The 24,248-nt window shown below is 47.5% G+C and overlaps 1 protein-coding gene across 3 annotated transcripts in view; it reads right to left on the bottom strand.

Moving 5' to 3' along the window:
* LOC148532583 (NACHT, LRR and PYD domains-containing protein 12-like) overlaps positions 1-23,999 on the bottom strand; it is a 64,067-nt gene extending 40,068 nt beyond the window's left edge. The window contains exons 1-2 of one of the 3 annotated variants that reach the window (XM_088467632.1): positions 23,981-23,999; positions 5,893-5,982 (exon numbers count right to left, since the gene is read on the bottom strand). The gene's annotated coding sequence lies outside the window, so the exon portion shown is untranslated. Of the gene's footprint in view, positions 1-5,892; positions 5,983-6,459; positions 6,567-20,504; positions 20,562-23,980 lie in introns of those variants that run through there. The other 2 variants (XM_088467631.1, XM_088467630.1) reach the window with 2 other exon arrangements.
* Between the last annotated feature and the right edge of the window lie 249 nt (positions 24,000-24,248).

Genomic DNA, 24,248 nt, shown 5'->3' with positions numbered 1-24,248 from the left:
ATATCACATTACTCAGCGCAGTCTCCTATATACAGACTCAGGAGCACACAGATATACAGGTGTCACATATCACATTACTCAGCGCAGTCTCCCATATACAGACTCAGGAGCACACAGATATACAGGTGTCACATATCACATTACTCAGCACAGTCTCCATATACAGACTCAGGTGTACACAGATATACAGGTGTCACATATCACATTACTCAGCGCAGTCTCCATATACAAACTCAGGAGCACACAGATATACAGGTGTCACATATCACATTACTCAGCACAGTCTCCTATATACAGACTCAGGAGCACACAGATATACAGGTGTCACATATCACATTACTCAGCAGTCTCCCATATACAGACTCAGGAGCACACAGATACACAGGTGTCACATTACTCAGCACAGTCTCCCATATACAGACTCAGGAGCACACAGATATACAGGTGTCACATATCACATTACTCAGCACAGTCTCCCATATACAGACTCAGGAGCACACAGGTATACTGGTGTCACATATCACATTACTCAGCACAGTCTCCATATACAGACTCAGGTGTACACAGATATACAGGTGTCACATATCACATTACTCAGCACAGTCTCCTATATACAGACTCAGGAGCACACAGATATACAGGTGTCACATATCACATTACTCAGCACAGTCTCCCATATACAGACTCAGGAGCACACAGGTATACTGGTGTCACATATCACATTACTCAGCGCAGTCTCCATATACAGACTCAGGAGCACACAGATATACAGGTGTCACATATCACATTACTCAGCACAGTCTCCTATATACAGACTCAGGAGCACACAGATATACAGGTGTCACATATCACATTACTCAGCAGTCTCCCATATACAGACTCAGGAGCACACAGATACACAGGTGTCACATTACTCAGCACAGTCTCCCATATACAGACTCAGGAGCACACAGATATACAGGTGTCACATATCACATTACTCAGCACAGTCTCCCATATACAGACTCAGGAGCACACAGGTATACTGGTGTCACATATCACATTACTCAGCACAGTCTCCATATACAGACTCAGGTGTACACAGATATACAGGTGTCACATATCACATTACTCAGCGCAGTCTCCTATATACAGACTCAGGAGCACACAGATATACAGGTGTCACATATCACATTACTCAGCGCAGTCTCCTATATACAGACTCAGGAGCACACAGATATACCGGTGTCACATATCACATTACTCAGCGCAGTCTCCTATATACAGACTCAGGAGCACACAGGTATACAGGTGTCACATATCACATTACTCAGCACAGTCTCCTATATACAGACTCAGGAGCACACAGATATACCGGTGTCACATATCACATTACTCAGCACAGTCTCCTATATACAGACTCAGGAGCACACAGGTATACAAGGGTAACATATCACATTACTCAGCGCAGTCTCCTATATACAGACTCAGGAGCACACAGATATACAGGTGTCACATATCACATTACTCAGCGCAGTCTCCTATATACAGACTCAGGAGCACACAGATATACCGGTGTCACATATCACATTACTCAGCGCAGTCTCCTATATACAGACTCAGGAGCACACAGATATACAGGTGTCACATATCACATTACTCAGCGCAGTCTCCTATATACAGACTCAGGAGCACACAGATATACAGGTATCACATATCACATTACTCAGCGCAGTCTCCCATATACAGCCTCAGGAGCACACAGATATACAGGTGTCACATATCACATTACTCAGCACAGTCTCCTATATACAGACTCAGGAGCACACATATATACAGGTGTCACATATCACATTACTCAGCGCAGTCTCCCATATACAGACTCAGGAGCACACAGATATACAGGTATCACATATCACATTACTCAGGGCAGTCTCCCATATACAGACTCAGGAGCACACAGATATACAGGTGTCACATATCACATTACTCAGCGCAGTCTCCCATATACAGACTCAGGAGCACACAGATATACAGGTGTCACATATCACATTACTCAGCGCAGTCTCCCATATACAGACTCAGGAGCACACAGATATACAGGTGTCACATATCACATTGCTCAGCGCAGTCTCCCATATACAGACTCAGGAGCACACAGATATACAGGTGTCACATATCACATTACTCAGCGCAGTCTCCTATATACAGACTCAGGAGCACACAGATATACAGGTGTCACATATCACATTACTCAGCGCAGTCTCCCATATACAGACTCAGGAGCACACAGATATACAGGTGTCACATATCACATTACTCAGCACAGTCTCCTATATACAGACTCAGGAGCACACAGATATACAGGTGTCACATTACTCAGCACAGTCTCCTATATACAGACTCAGGAGCACACAGATATACAGGTGTCACATATCACATTACTCAGCACAGTCTCCTATATACAGACTCAGGAGCACACAGATATACAGGTGTCACCTATCACATTACTCAGCACAGTCTCCTATATACAGACTCAGGAGCACACAGATATACAGGTGTCACATATCACATTACTCAGCACAGTCTCCTATATACAGACTCAGGAGCACACAGATATACAGGTGTCACATTACTCAGCACAGTCTCCTATATACAGACTCAGGAGCACACAGATATACAGGTGTCACATATCACATTACTCAGCGCAGTCTCCTATCTACAGACTGAGGAGAACACAGATCTACAGGTGTCATATATCACATTACTCAACGCAGTCTCCATATACAGCGTCAGGAGCACACAGATATACAGGTATCACATTACTCAGCGCAGTCTCCTATATACAGACTCAGGAGCACACAGATATACAGGTATCACATTACTCAGCGCAGTCTCCTATATACAGACTCAGGAGCACACAGATATACAGGTGTCACATATCACATTACTCAGCGCAGTCTCCCATATACAGACTCAGGAGCACACAGATATACAGGTGTCACATATCACAATACACAGAGCAGTCTCCCATATACAGACTCAGGAGCACACAGATATACAGGTATCACATATCACATTACTCAGCGCAGTCTCCATATACAGACTCAGGAGCACACAGATATACAGGTGTCACATATCACATTACTCAGCGCAGTCTCCAATATACAGAATCAGGAGCACACAGATATACAGGTGTCACATATCACATTACTCAGCGCAGTCTCCATATACAGACTCAGGTGTACACAGATATACAGGTGTCACATATCACATTACTCAGCACAGTCTCCCATTTACAGACTGAGGAGCACACAGATATACAGGTGTCACATATCACATTACTCAGCGCAGTCTCCCATTTACAGACTGAGGAGCACACAGATATACAGGTGTCACACATCACATTACTCAGCACAGTCTCCTATATACAGACTCAGGAGCACACAGATATACAGGTGTCACATTACTCAGCACAGTCTCCTATATACAGACTCAGGAGCACACAGATATACAGGTGTCACATATCACATTACTCAGCGCAGTCTCCTATATACAGACTCAGGAGCACACAGATATACAGGTGTCACATATCACATTACTCAGCACAGTCTCCTATATACAGACTCAGGAGCACACAGATATACAGGTGTCACATATCACATTACTCAGCACAGTCTCCTATATACAGACTCAGGAGCACACAGATATACAGGTGTCACATATCACATTACTCAGCACAGTCTCCCATATACAGACTCAGGAGAACAGAGATATACAGGTGTCACATATCACATTACTCAGCGCAGTCTCCCATATACAGACTCAGGAGCACACAGATATACAGGTGTCACATATCACATTACTCAGCACAGTCTCCCATATACAGACTCAGGAGCACACAGATATACAGGTGTCACATATCACATTACTCAGCACAGTCTCCCATATACAGACTCAGGAGCACACAGATATACAGGTGTCACATATCACATTACTCAGCACAGTCTCCCATATACAGACTCAGGAGCACACAGATATACAGGTGTCACATTACTCAGCACAGTCTCCCATATACAGACTCAGGTGCACACAGATATACAGGTGTCACAGATCACATTACTCAGCACAGTCTCCTATATACAGACTCAGGAGCACACAGATATACAGGTGTCACATTACCCAGCACAGTCTCCCATATACAGACTCAGGAGCACACAGATATACAGGTGTCATATACTACTAGATGCACCATAACTTGGGGGGGGGTGATACTACCACCACCACCACCACACCCACTACTGGGGGCACTAAATAGGAGGGACCACTACAAGGGGGCACTGTATAAGGGCACCGGATGGGGGGGGGGACCACTACTGGGGGCACTGCATGGGGCGGGGACTAATGCTGGGGGCACTATATAAATGGACTAGGGGCACTGCACTGGGGGGACCAGTACTGGGGGCACTAAATAGGGAGGACCACTACACGGGGCACTGTATAAGGGGCTCTGGATAGGGGGGGGGATCACTGCTGGCGGTTGGCAAAAGGGGGAGCACTACTGGGGTCACTGCATGGGGGGGGGACTACTACTGGGGGCACTATATAAAGGGCACTGCATAAGGGGGTACCACTATTGGGGGGACTGCTACTGGGGGCACTATATAAGGGGGACCACAACATGGGGCACTTCATAGGTGGGGGGGGACCACTACATGGGGCACTGCATAAGGGGAACTAATGAGGGGCTGCATAAGGGGGACCACTACTGTGGCACTGCATGGCGGGGGGGGGGGGGGCGGAGACTACTGCTGAGGGCACTATATAAAGGGCACTGCATAGGTGGTACCACTACTGGGGGCACTGCATAGGGGGGGGGGGAGACTACTACTGGGGGCACTATATTCAGGGCACTGCATAAGGGGGTACCATTATTGGGGGGACTGCTACTGGGGGCACTATATAAGGGGGACCACAACATGGGGCACTTCATAGGGGGGACCACTACATGGGGCAGTGCATAATGGGGAGCACTACTGGGGGCACTGAATGAGGGGCTGCATAAGGGGGACCACTACTGGGGATACTGTATAAGGGGCACTACTATGGGCCTGCATAAGGGGGACCACTACTGGGGGTACTGTATAAGGAGCACTACAGGGGTTAAGTTGCATATGGAGAGGAATGTTCAGAGTGACGATAAAAGGGTGTGTCATGTTGACAAGCCCCATTTTTAAGTGACCATGCCCATTTTTTGGTGCGTGCACATAGAGGGGGGGGGGGGGGGCTCCATTTTTAAATTTTCCCTGGGCTCCAAACACCCTAGTTATGCCACTGCTGCCTCTACCGGTAAGCCCGTAGATTGGATGAAAAATACTTGGAACCGACATTTATGCAAGGGCTCTGCTTCTACCTTTAGTATGCTGCAACTTCTCCATTTTGGGTCATCTCTTGTAAGCGTTGCCATCCACGGTAACCTAAGTAATGCACCCAATATGGCTGCTTCGCCTGGTTCCTTTTGTGGGTGGGTTATGTAACCTGTGGAATTTATTACCCAAAATGGCTGCACCAACCCTGCATTAAGTTCATTGGCCCCGTTATGTTCATTCGGTTTCAGTTTGTTTTCTTCTGGCTGTAATACTAATCCTCTGTGCTATGCTTTCGATGCTTGTAACGAGACTTTGAGCCCTGCTGATGAAGAGCGCTATATAAATAAAACTATTATTAAGTTCAGGACCTAAGTGGTTAATGACCCTCTCAGCAACTAAGTGAAGTATTAAGAATTAGTTACGGATTAGTTTATCCATGAATCAGTGAGGGGTATAGGTGTATGGCTGCACTTTCTGCTTGTTATTTTTATATGTGTACCCCCCCACAAAGCGAAGCACACTTGTATGTATCACTGTAACTCACCTTCTTCCCAGGGCACAGCACCCCAATTCTGCCAATATCCAGGCTGCAGCGTTACAAATCTGGTTGTAGCAAGGACGACACGTTATAGACCTGCAATATATATAATGCACATTTCTCAATAGTGTTCCATAAACATTAACATTCCTTCTTCAGGACCTTAGCCCAGTCTGCCCCTGAAATGCGTGGGGTTTGCCCTATAGCATACCCGCAGCAACCATATATCTGGATTATGTTTTTAGACATCTACATATTTTACAGAGCAATAGACAACAGGAATAAAGTAGATTGTTAATATAGAGAATTTATGACATGACACTGAGATCCCCCAATACACAAACTTTAGGGGTCACCAGTAGGACGATAAGTCAGGTAAAGTACGGTTGCAATATTACTAATCATCTTGGTGTAGTAGGAAGCCATCCTGCAGAATAGTGTGTTTTCACATTTTGGGGTGTTAGCGGGCACAGAGTACAAGGTAGAGAAACAAAAAAGACGCGATTCCCCTGAAAGTACAGTTTACGTGTGCCAAGTGTGATTTGGTTGTGAGGCGAGGAGTTAGACACTTACCCCCAGAGCGTCCTGAGAACTTCATGCAGACTCCCAGCTCTGGTGCTCTCACTCTATTTATAAAGGACCCAGGGGCCGGGAGTGTGGGGGATAACAAAAAAAATTCCCTGCAAAAGGAAAGTGAAACCAGGATAATAAATAGATGGAGACGGAGGTCAAAGAAAAACTATTCGTGTTTTTATCTCTACTGTATATGCTACAAGGGGGAGGAAGGAAGAGTGAGGCACGGTCATGGAAAGTTTACAGATGTCTTCACATACATCTTCTACTCTCCGTCCGCTACAAGTCACGTTACACATAACGTGTGAGCGCCGCGTGACTCTGTAGCGCAGAACGTCTGTGTGACTTACTCCTTTCAAATTCATCTTACAGCGGTGTACATAGCAGAAGCTTCTTGTGCTTCCTGATTAAAATGATATGCGGCATACCAGTATTCTGTGCCCGGCTGCGGGTCTATCTGTATGCAAAACGCTACGTTACAGTGTCACAGCCGCTGACACTAACAGAAAAGCCACGGCAGGGCTAGAAAGACTGTTTAACACGCAAGGGGCCCCCAATTCCTTAATAGAAAAAAATGTAATGACTTTTTTTTTTTGCAAGTGGCAGAGGCAAGAGATGTGGCCCAAAGTAGTATCTTGCCTGGGTTTCCATGACAGACACACTGGGAATAATGAGCCTCCTACTGCCCGACTAACAGCAATTAAAGAGCAGATCCCCCTGCTGGGAGCGCTGGTGAGAGAAGGCAGGCTGGAGCCACAACGCAAGGAGGGGCAGAGAGAATAAGGCACATATTTATAAAGGCTGGGTAGTATAAAAGCTTTTATTTGCGGCAAATTTGCAATTATCAAACTACTGGGACAGCGGAATTACAGATGTGTCCTTAAACATCTTTGCTGCAGTTCCGCCAAAAGGACCCTCTTAGCACACCAGGTCCCATGAGACTCTGCTAGCACCACAAGTCTTTTTTTTTTTTTTGCAGAAAATGCGACTAGTAGATTGTGCCGAGTAATTTAATATGAGACCCTTGTATATCTGAGTGCGACTGAGTCTCTGAATCTGTACATGAAGTGCTAGAATGTAGTGGTCGCAGCTACTTCTAAGTTTTGTTGTGGTTTATTTAGACTCAAGAGCACACAGATATACAGGTGTCACATATCACATTACTCAGCGCAGTCTCCTACATACAGACTCAGGAGCACACAGATATACCGGTGTCACATATCACATTACTCAGCGCAGTCTCCTATATACAGACTCAGGAGCACACAGGTATACAAGGGTAACATATCACATTACTCAGCGCAGTCTCCCATATACAGACTCAGGAGCACACATATATATAGGTGTCACATATCACATTACTCAGCGCAGTCTCCAATATACAGACTCAGGAGCACACAGATATACAGGTGTCACAGATCACATTACTCAGCACAGTCTCCCATATACAGACTCAGGAGCACACAGATATACAGGTGTCACATATCACATTACTCAGCACAGTCTCCCATATACAGACTCAGGAGCACACAGATATACAGGTGTCACATATCACATTACTCAGGGCAGTCTCCCATATACAGACTCAGGAGCACACAGATATACAGGTGTCACATATCACAGTACTCAGCACAGTCTCCCATATACAGACTCAGGAGCACACAGATATACAGGTGTCACATATCACATTACTCAGGGCAGTCTCCCATATACAGACTCAGGAGCACACAGATATACAGGTGTCACATATCACATTACTCAGCGCAGTCTCCCATATACAGACTCAGGAGCACTCAGATATACAGGTGTCACAGATCACATTACTCAGCGCAGTCTCCCATATACAGACTCAGGAGCACACAGATATACAGGTGTCACATATCACATTACTCAGCACAGTCTCCATATACAGACTCAGGAGCACACATATATACAGGTGTCACATATCACATTACTCAGCGCAGTCTCCTACATACAGACTCAGGAGCACACAGATATACCGGTGTCACATATCACATTACTCAGCGCAGTCTCCTATATACAGACTCAGGAGCACACAGGTATACAAGGGTAACATATCACATTACTCAGCGCAGTCTCCCATATACAGACTCAGGAGCACACAGATATACAGGTGCCACATATCACATTACTCAGCACAGTCTCCCATATACAGACTCAGGAGCACACAGATATACAGGTGTCACATATCACATTACTCAGCGCAGTCTCCCATATACAGACTCAGGAGCACACAGATATACAGGTGTCACATATCACATTACTCAGCGCAGTCTCCTATATACAGACTCAGGAGCACACAGATATACAGGTGTCACATATCACATTACTCAGCGCAGTCTCCTATATACAGACTCAGGAGCACACAGATATACAGATGTCACACATCACATTACTCAGCGCAGTCTCCCATATACAGACTCAGGAGCACACAGATATACAGGTGTCACATATCACATTACTCAGCGCAGTCTCCTATATACAGACTCAGGAGCACACAGATATACAGGTGTCACATATCACATTACTCAGCGCAGTCTCCCATATACAGACTCAGGAGCACACAGACATACAGGTGTCACAGATCACATTACTCAGCACAGTCTCCAAAAATACATACACAGGTGTACACAGATATACAGGTGTCACATATCACATTACTCAGCGCAGTCTCCCATATACAGACTCAGGAGCACACAGATATACAGGTGTCACATATCACATTACTCAGCACAGTCTCCCATATACAGACTCAGGAGCACACAGGTATACAGGTGTCACATATCACATTACTCAGCGCAGTCTCCCATATACAGACTCAGGAGCACACAGGTATACAGGTGTCACATATCACATTACTCAGCGCAGTCTCCCATATACAGCCTCAGGAGCACACAGATATACAGGTGTCACATATCACATTACTCAGCGCAGTCTCCCATATACAGCCTCAGGAGCACATAGATATACAGGTGTCACATATCACATTACTCAGCGCAGTCTCCCATATACAGCCTCAGGAGCACACAGATATACAGGTGTCACATATCACATTACTCAGCGCAGTCTCCCATATACAGACTCAGGAGAACACAGATCTACAGGTGTCATATATCACATTACTCAGCGCACACAGATATACAGGTGTCACATATCACATTACTCAGCACAGTCTCCTATATACAGACTCAGGAGCACACAGATATACAGGTATCACATATCACATTACTCAGCGCAGTCTCCCATATACAGCCTCAGGAGCACACAGATATACAGATGTCACCTATCACATTACTCAGCACAGTCTCCCATATACAGACTCAGGAGCACACAGGTATACAGGTGTCACATATCACATTACTCAGCGCAGTCTCCCATATACAGCCTCAGGAGCACACAGATATACAAGAGATTTTGATGCATTTTCAGGCAAAAGAAAAAAAGGACGCCCAATGCTAACAGAATATCACGAGACCTGGCGGCTCACTCACACCAGGCAAGTTGTGGTGCGGGGCATATGAGGGCACATCTGTATACTTCGCTCTCCAGCAATACCAGCTGGCAAAAGTAAGAGGTACTCTTACAACTTCACCAGCTGGTCCTAGTGCAAAAGGACATTAGAAACTAATTAGAAAATGTAAAAGACTTATGAAATTATATATATATATATATATATATATGTATGAGGTAGAGTCTATAAATAGTGAAGAGTTATATATGTATATATATGTAAAAAGGGAGACCTTGGGGATGTAGTTGGTGGATGAGGACACCAGGCACCACGCAGTTAAAGCATTAGCTCCCAGGATGCATCGGTCCATTCCCCTATACCCAGCCAGAGGCCCCTCAGTTCGTGACAAACCAAAGGCCAGAGGATGAGAAGAGAGAAGGAAGACTCCGTTCCTAGTTGTCAACCAATTTGTGGGGTTCTTCAAGCTCACATCCGATCTAGTAATTAAGTCCTTCAGATTATTACTCAGTCCCCTGAGGATTGGGTCAGCTTGTATTGTATGTGCCAATGCCGTAATATTGCACGTTTCAAAATAGTGGAACTGATTGACTATGTAGGCAAACCTTATGCTCATCTACCACTTGTATCTTTTTCACCCGCTGCTCCTAGGCATAGCAGACTGCTAGATAAAGATGTATTTACTTTTATAGATATCTCACTTGAATCAAATAAACAATATTCATAGCTTTTAAGCTTATTTTATAAACCAACACTATTTCAAGGGACGCAGCATCTTACTGATCATGCTTCATCTAACAGCATTCATTACACACTATGATTTCAATTCCTGGTTTAACAGCATTTTCTTTTGATGAAAACTAATTTTATATAATAATTATATAAAGTTTCATAACAAACACTCACTTTTATCTAACATTGTATATCAAGCTATCAAAATGATAGTGTTTAATATAAAGTTAATATTAATTTATATTAAACACTATCAAAAGGGGAGGAAAAGTGGGAGTGTCAGGGGGAGAGGTTAGGGGTGTGGTACCTGTCAAATTTAAGTTTGATGAAAAAGGGTTCTCTGTCTACTGTAAGGCTTTGTTCGGGTCTAAAAGGAGGGCCTGTGTAGAAAAACTGGTGGGGAGGCAGTCTAAGAAATGAGAGGGCATACCGGTAAGAGACCACTTCACTTACCCAAGCATCAGTGGTGGTTTGACACCAACACTGGATGAACTGAAGAAGTCGGCCTCCTGCTCTGGGATCCCCCAGAGGGAAGCCCATCCCGGATGAGGGTTTATCCTCTGGTTTTGAAGCAGGGCATCTGGTGTTCCAGGTCTGCTTGGTCCTGGGTTTGGAGGCCCTCGTGGAGGCCGACTGCCTAGGAAAGGACTGGCCTTTAGGCTTTCCTTGAGGACGAAAGGACTTAAAAAGATGTAGTCCGAGGCCTTGTAGTAGAAGTAGCTGAAGGCAGAAATGCCATCTTTGATGCTGCCAACGTACAATCTTGTCAAGGTCTAGGCCAAACAAGATCTCCCTATTATAGGGTAATCCTTCAAGGCCTTTCTTGGAATCCGCCCTTCCATGATTGCAGCCACAGGGTACGGCGGACAGACAGCTGCGGCTGAAACTCTGGAGGTTAAGAGACTGGCCTCCAATGTTGCTTCTCCAATATAGGAAGCTGCATCTCAAATGTGAGCAATAAAAGACACCTGATCCCTAGAAGCTTCTGAGGGAAGTCTTCAAGTGCATCAGCCCAGCTCTCTATAGCTTTAGCCACCCATGCAATGGCCATGGTTGGATGGGCAACAGCCCCTGAAAGAGTATATCGATTTTAGGTAAGATTCCACCTATCTGAAGAATCCTTCAAGGAAGTAATTGTAGGAATAGGCAACATAGCGCTTTTAATTAAATGTGTAACATGGAAATGCACCGCCTTATGCCCAATGAGCCCCAGGAAAAGGGTAACATTAGGTTAGACGTTTTTGTGGTTGAAACCTCTTACCAGGCGATAGCCAGGCTGCAGCCATGTGTTCAGCTAGTTGATCCGATAGAGGGAATTCTGCTGAAGTCACTTTGTCTTTTAAACAGATGGTAGTTAGATTCAGGGCCGTAGGGAGTGTGGTGCGGCCGGTGCCTTCGCACAGGGCGGAATCCTCCAGCGGCACTGGCCACACACTTCACGGCGCCGGAGGTCTGCAGGAAGTGAGAACGCCGGCAGTGGTGCGCGGCGCACAAGAACGTCGGCACAGGATCCTACCCACCCTCCTCCCCCTGGAAGGAAAGATAAGCGCTATGGGGGAAGAGAGGGAGAGAGAGGGACGGCAGTGCTGCACGGGGCGCTCTGCCGTCCAGCTACGGTGCTGCTTAGATTTAGGGTCTGGCTCGTCATCTTCTATTAAGAGGGATCTGACCACTCACGCCAAGGCAGGAATATTAATTTTTGACCGACTTTCATCCTCCTCCAGAGTGGAGTTAGGCAGGGGCAGGCTGGGCTGGAGGGCAGGGCGCCACCTGCCCCCCCGGGCCGTTACAACTGTGCAGCATTATGGACGGCCGGCCCTCTGCCGAGCTGCCCGTCTGGCCGGCTCACATCAGCTGGCAGGACAGGTTCACATCAGCCAGCCGGACCGGCTCTCATCTGCCAGCTGTTCCAATGGAACGCAAACCAAAAGCTGTGGTCTGCTCCGAAAAGTGGGCACTTCCGGGTTCCAAAAGGAGCTGCTGGGAACAACGGTGGCCGAGCAGCACTAGCGGTATTCGTACTGGTGTCTGCTATATCCCTCCGTCCAGAGGAGTAACTTCAGTGCCGGTATCAGTGCCTCTCTCTGGGAGGGGGAGGAATGATTGCTGCCCAACACTGCTGGTGACAATGTATTCACCTCCCACCTCAGTGCCTTACACCTCCCACATGACTGCTTCACATCTAACCCCCTGCTCACTGCACCTAGGGGCCTATTAATTCACCCACACTGTCTATAGTGTCTGCACAGGTCACCGGGAAAATGCCCGCGGCGGCCATTAACCCTGTACTGCACATACGATGGGAAAATGGCCGCCGCGGCCATTCTCCAGTAGTTTTACAGTGCCGGACCCCCGCACCGACGTGGGACTCCGGAGAGGTAAGTAATATTATGGGTGCAGGGTGTGCAGTGCAGGACCCCCCAGTACCCAGGGGCCAGTGTTCCCCGCACACCCTGCACCCATTATAGATACGCACCTGGCAGTGGGGGAAGCGCGACACTCCGGTGGGAGGGGGGGGGGGTTTGGGGGGACAACTGCTCCAAAAAGCAGTCTTGGTGGAAAGTATCACAGTTACAGATGCAGCTGCGTTACTTACCTGCTCCCCGCCGTCCCAGCTATGCATGCGTGACCTCGGGTCACACATGCGCACAGCCGCCAGGGAGCTGCTGAGGAGGCGGGAGCGGGGATCCGAGAACAAGCGCTGTCTGAAGATGGCGCTTGTTCTCGGCAGCAAACTCCGAAAACATTCAGTTTTCGGACTTTGCTGAATACCAGGGGGTGCCCGGTAACTTAAATATGCAGAAACTAGCGTTTCCGCATGGTTACCGGGCCATTTATAGTTTGATGAATAGGCCCCTATGAAATATCTGCATGGTAACTGAAATATCTGCATGGTTATTAGGCCATTTATCGTATGATGAATAGGCCCCCAAGTGACTTATTTATCACAATACACATTTTTAATGTAGATGTGATAAATATTTTGCGCACAAATTCGCAATGTGTTAATTAATATTTTTATACAAATTTACTAAAATCTTCTTGCCAGGAGACGGGCTCCGATAAGAGCCTGCCCTGGGGTAGAGCTGGAAGCAGTGTCATAGCGTAACGATATCACACTGCTTTCTGAGTCGGGTCCTCGGCATACACTGTGCATGCGCGGCTCTCAAGGGCCAAGAGAGAGGGATCGGCGCACCCCTCTCCAGAAGAATAGTAGCCCATAGGCTACTATAGGGTAACGCCATCTGGAGATGGCATTACCCTATCGGGGCCAAGCTCCACAATGTGCTGGTAGAAAAGCCGGGGCCACTTGCTTGTGTTTGCCCCCCAGGCTAAAGGTTGCCAGCCAGTCCCTGGTGTCAGGGTTAGAGAGATCAGCATCTTCTGTCTCCTCGGATGATACCGCGTAACTGGTTTACTGGGTAGGGGCTCCTCACCTTGCAACATGGTTTGAAAGGCATTATATGTAGCCACCAGACTCTGCACGGAGTTAAAGAGAGTACATCTACCGATGGTGGAGGTACCTGTATCGCCTGAACCTGTTGTGGCAACCCCAAAGGGGGCATTACAGCCTGCTGTGATAACCCCATAGGGGATTTACAGCCAGATCCGCTAGGCGGTCCGCAATAGTGGCCAGTACCTGAGCAACGAAAGCCCAGGTCATATGTAGCCCCTATCAAATCCTCCTCACTTAAGCCTGCAGTCCATAACTTGCCTGATAGCAGTATGGGTTCAGATGCCTGTTGATACTCCTGCCTTTGCTAAACATCGCTGCAGAGTAAATGGCAAACAATATGGCACTGGAGTATAATGCAACCATGTTGTATGTAGAATACTAGTAGGAATGCAAAATACTGGTCTTATGCTTGGGTAATCTGCAGGATCACACAGCCCTAATATGGCACCGCGCAATGAACAACTGTATGTGACAAACCTCACAAACACTTCGTTCTATAGATGTGAGGCATAGGAAAACCCCGGAATACACCTGTATGTTAGGGCAATAGTCAGAGAAAAAGGGAAAGATATATGCTGACAGTAGACGAGAGAAAGAGACATTCAGCACTAGCAATAGTCACATGTAATGCAGAAATAACTGCAAACTAGCACTACAATCAACCACAGACAGTATGTGTGGTAGGCTATAGCACTACATACGCTGACTCCAGGGAGAGGTATGTAGGCAGACCGGACCCTGCGTATTCCTGAGAGAGCTGCGGCTGTGCCCTTGAGAGAAAATGGCCATCAGAGACCTCAGACGGGGTGCGGTCGGAGGAGAGTAGCTCAGGGAAGCGAGACCTCAGTGGAATGGAACCCTGAGCAGAGGAGAGAGGCCGCTTTAACGGGGAAACTGACTTCCGCTTGCCTATTGTTTAACCACCGGGGAGCTGGTTCCCGCACCATGTGTACCCTGGTGGATCACGGTGGCTGGAGCCTGTGTCCACACTCCACACCTCCGGTCTGGCCCAAGACAGGAGGTATACCTGCCAAAGCGTGGGTCACCGCAAACGATGACACACCTTACCTGTCCCCTAGCTTACAGTCTGGGACCACCCACGGGGCCGACTAGCGAAGACCCCGGGATGCCCGCCGAGATCACCAGCCGGAACTGGCGTTGCGGCGCCATAATGGAGACAGAGTGGCAGTGCAGATGTCCTGTGGATGGTTTTCTGCTACCCGCTCTTAGTGTATAAAAAAAAATAAAATAAATGAAAAATCAATCAAGAAAAAAAAAAGAAGAAGCTTATAGGGCTGCCTGAGCAGCCCCTCGCATAATGGTGAATTGACCCCCGGCACCAACGAGACTGGGGGCCTCTGGCTAGGGGCAGGGTATAGGGGATGAACTGATGCATCCTGGTAGCTAAAGCTTTAACTGCGTGGTGCCAGATGTTCCCAACCACCACCTACACCCCCAAGGTCTCCCTGTGGAGCCCTATGGAACCTAAAGAAGAAAGGGATAATATAGTATATTCTGCAATATAGCAATATAGATATAGCCACTCTTAGTATACCTGATTGGCTGCAGCTCAATGCATAAATGTATGCAAGCATGGTCAAGAGGTTCAGTTGTTGCCCAGGCCAAACACCTGAATGAGGAATAATTGTGTTGTAAGTAACTTTCACTATGAAAGGATTGTTGCAGACAGGGAGATTTCAGTATGTCTGGAACCGCTGATCTCCTGGGGTGTTCTTATGCAGCAGCCTTTAGGGTTTACAGAGAATAGGGCACAAAACAGAAACATCCAGATCTGTGGGTAAAAAAGCCTTACTAATAACCGAGGCCAGATTCCCCATTATGGCCGCAGCCTACCCATCTTCTACTAGCTTTTATCAACAGTGACGCACAGCATGCGTTCTCACGCAGAATCCATTAATTGGCGGAACCTCTGGTGTTGATAGGTGCCAGTGGTGCACGATATAGGTCAGTCCACATGGCAGTAGGGATATCCATCGACGATTCACAATCATCGATGGTTTATGGCCGATGTTAAATGTTTTTACATCGATGGGGGGAGTACCAGATGTAAAAGCATAACCAAATTTTTTGCTTTTCCTTCATCAAGTACCAGGACACAGTATACCTCCGCCCCCAGCAGCCACTAAGCCCCACCCCATGTTCTGATTGGCCTACGGGCCAGTCAGTCAAAAGACAGGTATGAGCATCGGTTGGAGAAACCATTGATGGTCATCCAGTATTAGTTTGAAACCATCGATGGTTACTTACAATTTTATAATCGATGGTACTCATTGATTGTTACACCACCGATGGCCATCCCTACTTGGCAGATAACGTAACCAGGCTCATTGGTTTGTTAATCGGCATAAAAAATTTGTAGGAGAACACGGGGTTAATGCAGGTATTTAACACAGCTGTAGCCAGATGTGTATAGGGTACATACAGGGTTACTGGATATTCAGTCCTACATTGTGGTGACAAAGAACCCAATTCAGATATGGACGGACTTGCAGAGTCGCACACAAGCAGCTGTGCAAATCCAACCATCTTACACGCAAATGCAGAAGGTGGTGTCAGACAACTCCTTGCTGCGGCCACTTATGTCATTTAGAAGAGATAACGCAAGATACATGTGATAGTGTTGGTTTTTTGTTTTTACACTCTCTCCCCTACAGCCAACCCCCCACCCCCAGGTTCATTCAAAGAAATGAAACATCAAATTCCATTCAATATTGATGAAAACACTACTCAACCCGCAGGATTTTTTTGGGGTCACACCAGGGGCATTTTAAGAGAGGAGGGGGCCCGTGTGTAGACTTGGTGCAGGCCCCCTCCTCTCTCTCTAGCGGTGCCAAATGTCCGCCGCCATTTTCCCAGCAATTTTTGCTGCTCTGCAGCGCTGACCCGGCACTGCAGCAGAGCACTCTGGAGACTACGGACAGGCAAGCATAAAGACTATATGGGTGCAGTGTATGCGGTGTGGGCCCCTCGTGGACCACACACCCTGCACCCTTTATACGCCCCTAGGTCACTCCCTAGGATACCAGGTAAAGTGCTATGCAGAGCCTCCAACAAAAACAGTGGGTCTCATTCAGACCTGCTCGCGAGCGCTGAACGCTCGCAAGCGGGTCGATGGTGCCCAAGTGCGCATGCGCGAGACCCGGCGAGCGACGGGGAAGCCGTTGCTCCAGGTCTCGCACCAAAGGGGGCGTGCTGTCGATGGTGAGTGACAGCACGCCCCCTTTGGTGGGCGTGCCGGGGGCGTGGCTGCCCAGACAGAGGCGTTCCCATGGGAATGCCTACCGTCTGGGTCCAGCCCCACTGACATTACTAGTGATGTCAGTGGGAGTGATTTGGGCTCTGATAGAGCCAAAATCACTCCAGGGCTTGCGGCAACGAGACCCTACCGCAGGGTCTCGTCGCAAGCCCGATGGTCACGATGGTCTTGACCATCGCGACCATCATCATGGATGCTCGCATAAGCTGTGGGTGGTCACCCACAGCTATGCGAGCGTCCAAGAGGCCGCTACAATTTTAGGTAGTCCGGCCCTGATTCAGAGCGAGCGCTCTGGTCAGAACGTCCGGCTCTGAATCAGGCCCAGTGTGTGGTACCACCATTATTCCTACCCAGGCTTATGTATAGTCTTGCTGGACAGCACAGGGTCTACACCAGAGATCTCCCATACTAGGAGGGAGAGGATCTTAACGTTTGATAATTGCATGGCCCTGCTTCGCCCATCAACGAGATGAAGAAGGGCCAATTACCGAGGGCATGTTATTAAAAAAAATATGTGGCTGAAGAGGGAGTGTATTAGCAAATCACAGTCTCCTTCTTCCCGCATCTGACCAGCGCTTGCAGTGAATTTTCTCATGCGCCTGTCAGGAATCTCTAACAGCACCCCACAGCTTTATTTAAACAGCAGCCCCCCCCCCCCCCAAAAAACCCAGCACACTTGTTTTTTGCAAGCACGGTCCTGGCTGCATATTCCCACAGCGCCCCCGTCATTCTCATCACCTCTCTGCATTATTACATGCAGGGAAGCGGTCATTGCAGCACAAAACATGCAGAGTTACCAATTGTACAGCTACAGTATCACCCCTTCATACGATTACATCTCCCCCTCGGTCCTCAAGCTACCCCAACAGTACAGGTTTTGAGGATGTCCATGCTTGAGACACAGATGGTTACAGCAAACAGATGTACTAATTAAGGCCCTCATTCAGAGCCACTCGCTAGCGGCAGTACGCTCGTTCCGAGCGATGTTCGCACATCTGCGCATGCGTATGGTTTTTAGTACGCATGCGCAAACCAGTCAGTGCGGCCGAAAAACATTTGTACGCAATATAGCGAGTGCCTGCTATTTTGAGTGACAGAATGAGGCGTATGTGGGTGGTAACAGGGGAAGGTGCTTGAAAACGGGGAGTGGAGATCCGTTCGCAGGCGTGCTTAAAGGTCAAAACGGGCGTTTTATGGGTGTGCATAATTAATATAGCAGCGTCAATGACCACGTCACTTGGTTTTTTTTAACTCAGAACTGCTCGCAAAATAGCGGTTGAAAAAACCAACCACAAGAATAGCGAGCAGTTCATACGCTGGTCGATGTACTCGATTAATCTAATAAATAGCGGACATGACGTATGGTGCGAGCGGCCAGGGGGCGTTTTTAAGAAATAAAAGAGCGTATGTTTTGCTCGCTCGTTCAGACTTAGAGGTGTGAAAAGACTGCAATGTGCGAACGGATCATTTGCATAGCCACCCCTTGTTTTTGAACGAACGAACGCAAATAGCGAACGGCTCTGAATGAGGGCCTAAGTCACCTGTGCTTAAGTAGGATATCCTTAAAACTTGGACTGTTAGGGTGCCTTGAGGACACAGTTTTGGAAACCTTGGTCTACACCAGAGGTTCAAAAACTTTCTTGAAAGTGGAAACTTTGTGGTACCCCCACAAGTTTTCCACTGCACCCACTTTGGGAACCACCAGTCTACACTACTGTTGTGCCAGGAGAGATGTGAACCATTGCTGTGTGACACACCCCAACTGTAAATTCCCACTATAGATGGAATAAATGTAACACACACACATTTGCATTAAAATTGTTTAAAATGAATAAAAAAAATAAAAAAAACATTGAAAAAAATAAAAAAAAGCAACAGATGTTTCTAATGCTGGGTACACACTGACAGATATACTGGCCGCTCAATTGATCGGCCAATGTGTACCAGCAATATGTCTGTGAATGGCATCGTTCACAGACAGATCGCATTGGCTGCGCTGCACAGCCGATGGACAGATATGTCTGCAGACCTCCCGTACACACAACGGCGTCCGCGGGTAGGGAGGTGGGACATGCCCCCCCGCCTGCCGATGATGGTCATTCAGTGTGTATGAACGACCGTCATCTGCAGATATATTGCTTAGGTGTGTTTTGGACTTGGACCTCACCACAGGAATGGCAATATATCAGCAATACCCAGTAAACTGACAAGTGATGGCTAACGCACACCTAGTCGGAGAGAAGCGACCTGCAATCAGATACATCATGGCCAGGGTTTCTACATGGTCCCTTTAATCCGGGACACATGAATTACACAGGTTCTGCAGATAAATCTAGGTGAAATGCAGACTTGAGGTCAGGGCCGGATTAAAGGCAGGGCGACAGGGGCGGTCGTCCAGGGGCCCCCACATACTGTCCCCGACCCCTGGCCACATGCCTCAGGTCAGGTCCGGCTAAGGTTGGTCACGATCTACTAGAAGCTCGCGGAGCTCCTGCATGTAGATCGTGAGAAACTAACTGGGAACGCTGGCCTCTGATCGCTTCAGAGGCCAGCGTTCCCAGTGATTTACTGCGCGGGTGACGTCATCCGCGCGATGAGAGGAGCCTGTGCGCCTTTACTGGATCTAGTTAGATCCAGCAGGCAGTGGCAGCAGCGACGGCGGGACCCGGGAGCCCTGACAGGTAAGTTTTTCACAGGTGTGTGGGCGCGGAGGGGGAGTTAATACTGGGGGCACTACTTTAGGGTGCACGACTACAGGGGGCCCCCACATGTTTGTTGCCCAGGGGCCCCCACGGAGCTTGATCCGGCCCTGCTTGAGGTCACAGAACCAGTGTCATTCATACATATCCCTGATTAATTGGATACTATAGCAAGCCTGACCATGGCCACTGCTCAGCTGGTGTACAAGGAATCAGTCATTTGGCATAAACACTTTGCTGCCATCCCTTATTCTCACTAGTACAGATCTAGTAAAATGGAAACATGAAGTAGTTGTGAGCCAAACATAAAAGCTGAGGTCATTGTTCTTCATTATATACAAGTTCCTAAAAATCATCACTGAAATCCAGCTATAAATCAGATGCACTCACCTCTCAGGTAAGAAGACTGGGCTGCAGCAAAGAACTAGGGTAAAGTTCACCTAATTGGCCTTTAATAAGCTGCATAGCCAGCAGCTGGTACAACATGGGCTGGGGTATAAAGTACAACTAATTGGCCTTTAATAGGCTGCATAGCCAGCAGCTGGTACAACATGGGCTGGGGTATAAAGTACAACTAATTGGCCTTTAATAGGCTGCATAGCCAGCAGCTGGTACAACATGGGCTGGGGTATAAAGTACAACTAATTGGCCTTTAATAGGCTGCATAGCCAGCACCTGTACAACATGGGCTGGGGTATAAAGTACAGCTAACTGGCCTTTAATAAGCTGCATAGCCAGCACCTGTACAACATGGGCTGGGGTATAAAGTACAGCTAACTGGCCTTTAATAAGCTGCATAGCCAGCAGCTGGTACAACATGGGCTGGGGTATAAAGTACAACTAATTGGCCTTTAATAAGCTGCATAGCCAGCAGCTGGTACAACATGGGCTGGGGTATAAAGTACAACTACTTGGCCTTTAATAAGCTGCATAGCCAGCAGCTGGTACAACATGGGCTGGGGTATAAAGTACAACTAATTGGCCTTTAATAAGCTGCATAGCCAGCAGCTGGTACAACATGGGCTGGGGTATAAAGTACAACTAATTGGCCTTTAATAGGCTGCATGGGCAGCAGTTGGGACAACATTACCCTGTCTTATTTAGGTCAGCGCACCCCCAGGGGAGCCACAGATGCCCGCACCATGCCTCCGGGAAGAGGACTACACAGCAGCGGGTAGCGCGTGCTGGTTTCGAGCGCACTGTCAATGTATTTTCCTTATGCTAGGAAAACATTATACAATTATCTGGCCATATATCGGGGGAACTTCTTCAGGCTGTGGTGTACCTTTATATCATATTCAATATGCAGCCCCTAAGCTACTGTGGAACTACACATCCCAGCATGTCCTACCACAGTTTTGCTATTAGGGCACACTAAAATAGTGGCAGGGCATGCTGGGACGTGTAGATCCACAACAGCTGGGGGGGTCACATGATATATATATATATATATATATATATATATAATGGCACCAGGGCATTGGTAAGTAAGGTCAGAAGTGCAGGATATTGCACCCATTGGGTATAGAGATGAGAAATACGCCTTTAGTGGTGAGCGAGTCATTCCCTGTATAACCGCTTTGATGACAGGAAATAAGGAGCAGTGATCCCTTTAGCAGCAAGTCATTTCAAATTAATTGAAGGGTTGAATTTAAAAAAATGGGGACCATATTGAACATTGGGGTATGCTTAAGGAGGATGATCCGGTCAGAATGTAGACGCCCGAATGTCAACTGATTCTGTCAACAGTCAGAACATAAGTATGGACAAATGTCAACATTGGTTAAAATGTCGCCATGTTCATACTGTCGATGCAAGAGGGCCAACAATACATTTTTGTGTTCTGTTTAGGGGTTAGAGCTAGCTTTAGAGTTATGTTTATGTTGCCATGTTCATACTGTCGACGCAAAAGGGCCGACAATACATTTGTGTTCTGTGTAGGGTTTAGCGGTGTTTGTCACCATGTTTACTGTCGACGCAAGGGGGCCGACAGTACATTTTTGTGCTATGTTTAGGGGATAGAGCTAGGTTAGAGTTATGGTTATGCTAAAATATGAAAAAGCTATGTCGATATTCTGGGGACATGTTAAATGTCATTATGAACATGTCGACATTTGTGAATGTTGACACACTGTCTGTCAACCTAATGTCCATGTTCAGGATGCTGACATTTAACATTTCGACACCAGAATGTCGACAGTACAATTTTGTGTCATTTTTAAGGTCTCTCTAGGCAAAAAGCTGCGTGGAGGGGACGGTCCGATGCGTCACTGGCTGGTAAAAGGCGGGAAAGTCTGGTGCAGACGCGGGACTCCCCCGCAAGCCAATCAGCTCTCTCCTTTCTCACGGGCCTCGCCCCGCCCATCTAGGAGAGCGGTGCCGTTTAGCGATGAGCTCTCAGTGTACTGTGGGCAGGCCCTCACTGGAGGCCGGGCGGAAGTGGCTACTACTCCGTCCTTCCCCGCGCTCACTGCTTCCGCTGCACCTCAGGAGCATTCTTCCGTCCAATTTCCTCCTCCTTCTCCCTGCCCGGTACAGTACACGGCGGCGTGCGGTGCTGTATGTACTGTCTGCGGTGCACGGTCACTGCCTCCTCCCTGGTGTAAAATAAAAATCAGAAATAAACTGAAGGTAGGAAGAGTGTACAGTGTGGAGCAGGCTGCCCGCCCGGGGCTGCAGCTCTCAGCAGACATGACCTTAGCTTAGCTGAGGGGCAGCTCACCCAGGGCTATTTTCTCGCTTGTTGCAGTCAGTGAATGGCCCTGGCTGTATTATGTATATGTATTCCTAGTCATAGCTGCCATGGCTTTTTTTTTTTATGGTAGGTTTAAATGTAATTGGCAATCCATATGGTATATTAAAACGGGTTGCGTATGGGAGTGCCGGTGGTCAGAATCCCGACGCCAATTGGGTCCGGACAGATGGATGTAAGTATATGACCTTACTACCTCCCCCCAGCTAGAGAAAGGGCGCACTGGGCACTCTAGTGCGTGCCTGAAAAGGGGGCGTGGCCTTTAGAGGCGCCCCCTTTTCATCACTCTTGGGGGTGGATATGTCGGGCCCTACCCAAGCTCTCCCTTCTCTGTGAATAGATGCCGAGCGCATGCTGACGCTGATCGCTTCACCGCAATTTTCCCCACCCACCGTGTGAGGACGGCACTCAGCAAGTTTTAGCGGGCGCCCAAAAAAAAGGGCAGGGCGCATTCTGCCCTTTTGAAATCGGGCAGAGCGCAGCGCTCTGCTAAAACAGCCTAGCGGGAACGCTAATTATGCTGAGTGCCAATTGCTAACCGGCCACTATCATGGTCTGGCCTTTATCAAAGCATATGACGGCCATCTTCATGCTTACACACTTAAGCTGGCCACACACTAGACCAACTTTCATCCAACTAGTTGATTGGTTGGAATGAAAATCTGGTAAGGTATGGCAGTAAATGATGATCAGTTTTTTGTTCCTAAATGCAAGAAAACAGATGAAAATGGTTGTTCAGACAAGTTTGTTAAATGTTTGATCTAAACTATTTGTTCAAACAACAGTTTTTGTCCATTTTCTGGCATTTGGGAGCAAATTGCTGATTGTCATTTGTTTTCATCCCTTACCAGATTTTCATTCCAACCAATCAACTAGTTGGCTGGTTGGATGTAAGTTGGTCTAGTGTGTGGCCAGCTTTAGAATGCTGACAGTGCGTTGGAAGCACCCTGGGCGCCTTGCGCTGCAGAAACATTATTACTTGCATCCATACCTATTCTTCGTAGACCTGTAATCTGGTGCAGGGAGAAAGTAGACAGTTGGACATTAGTATATATATATACTGTATATATAGCAATATGTCCCAGTTGGAGCCAGAGGCATATCTACCACCTACCTTCCAACATGACCCATTCCATTAGGTACAAAACGCTCTGCTCCTGGACATTCCGTCTAATGTATGATTGCAGTCACCTGTGTTGAACTAGGTCATTGATGAGACAGGTGTTTCACCACAGGTGTCTGCAATCATACATTAGGTGGGAAGTCCAGGAGCAGAGCGTTTTGTACCTAATACAACGGGTCATGTTATAGGGTCTGCTACCATAGTAGCTGGGGTGCAGAAACTATGTGGCTAGCCTTCTCTTCCTAAGTCCAAGACACAT

This window comes from Taudactylus pleione, unplaced genomic scaffold, assembly GCF_031769625.1.
Source record: "Taudactylus pleione unplaced genomic scaffold, aTauple2 ptg000073l, whole genome shotgun sequence".
NCBI classification, from domain to species: Eukaryota; Metazoa; Chordata; class Amphibia; order Anura; family Myobatrachidae; genus Taudactylus; species Taudactylus pleione.
Note: the sequence above shows the minus strand (reverse complement) of the source record. Positions and strands in the feature narration are given on the sequence as shown.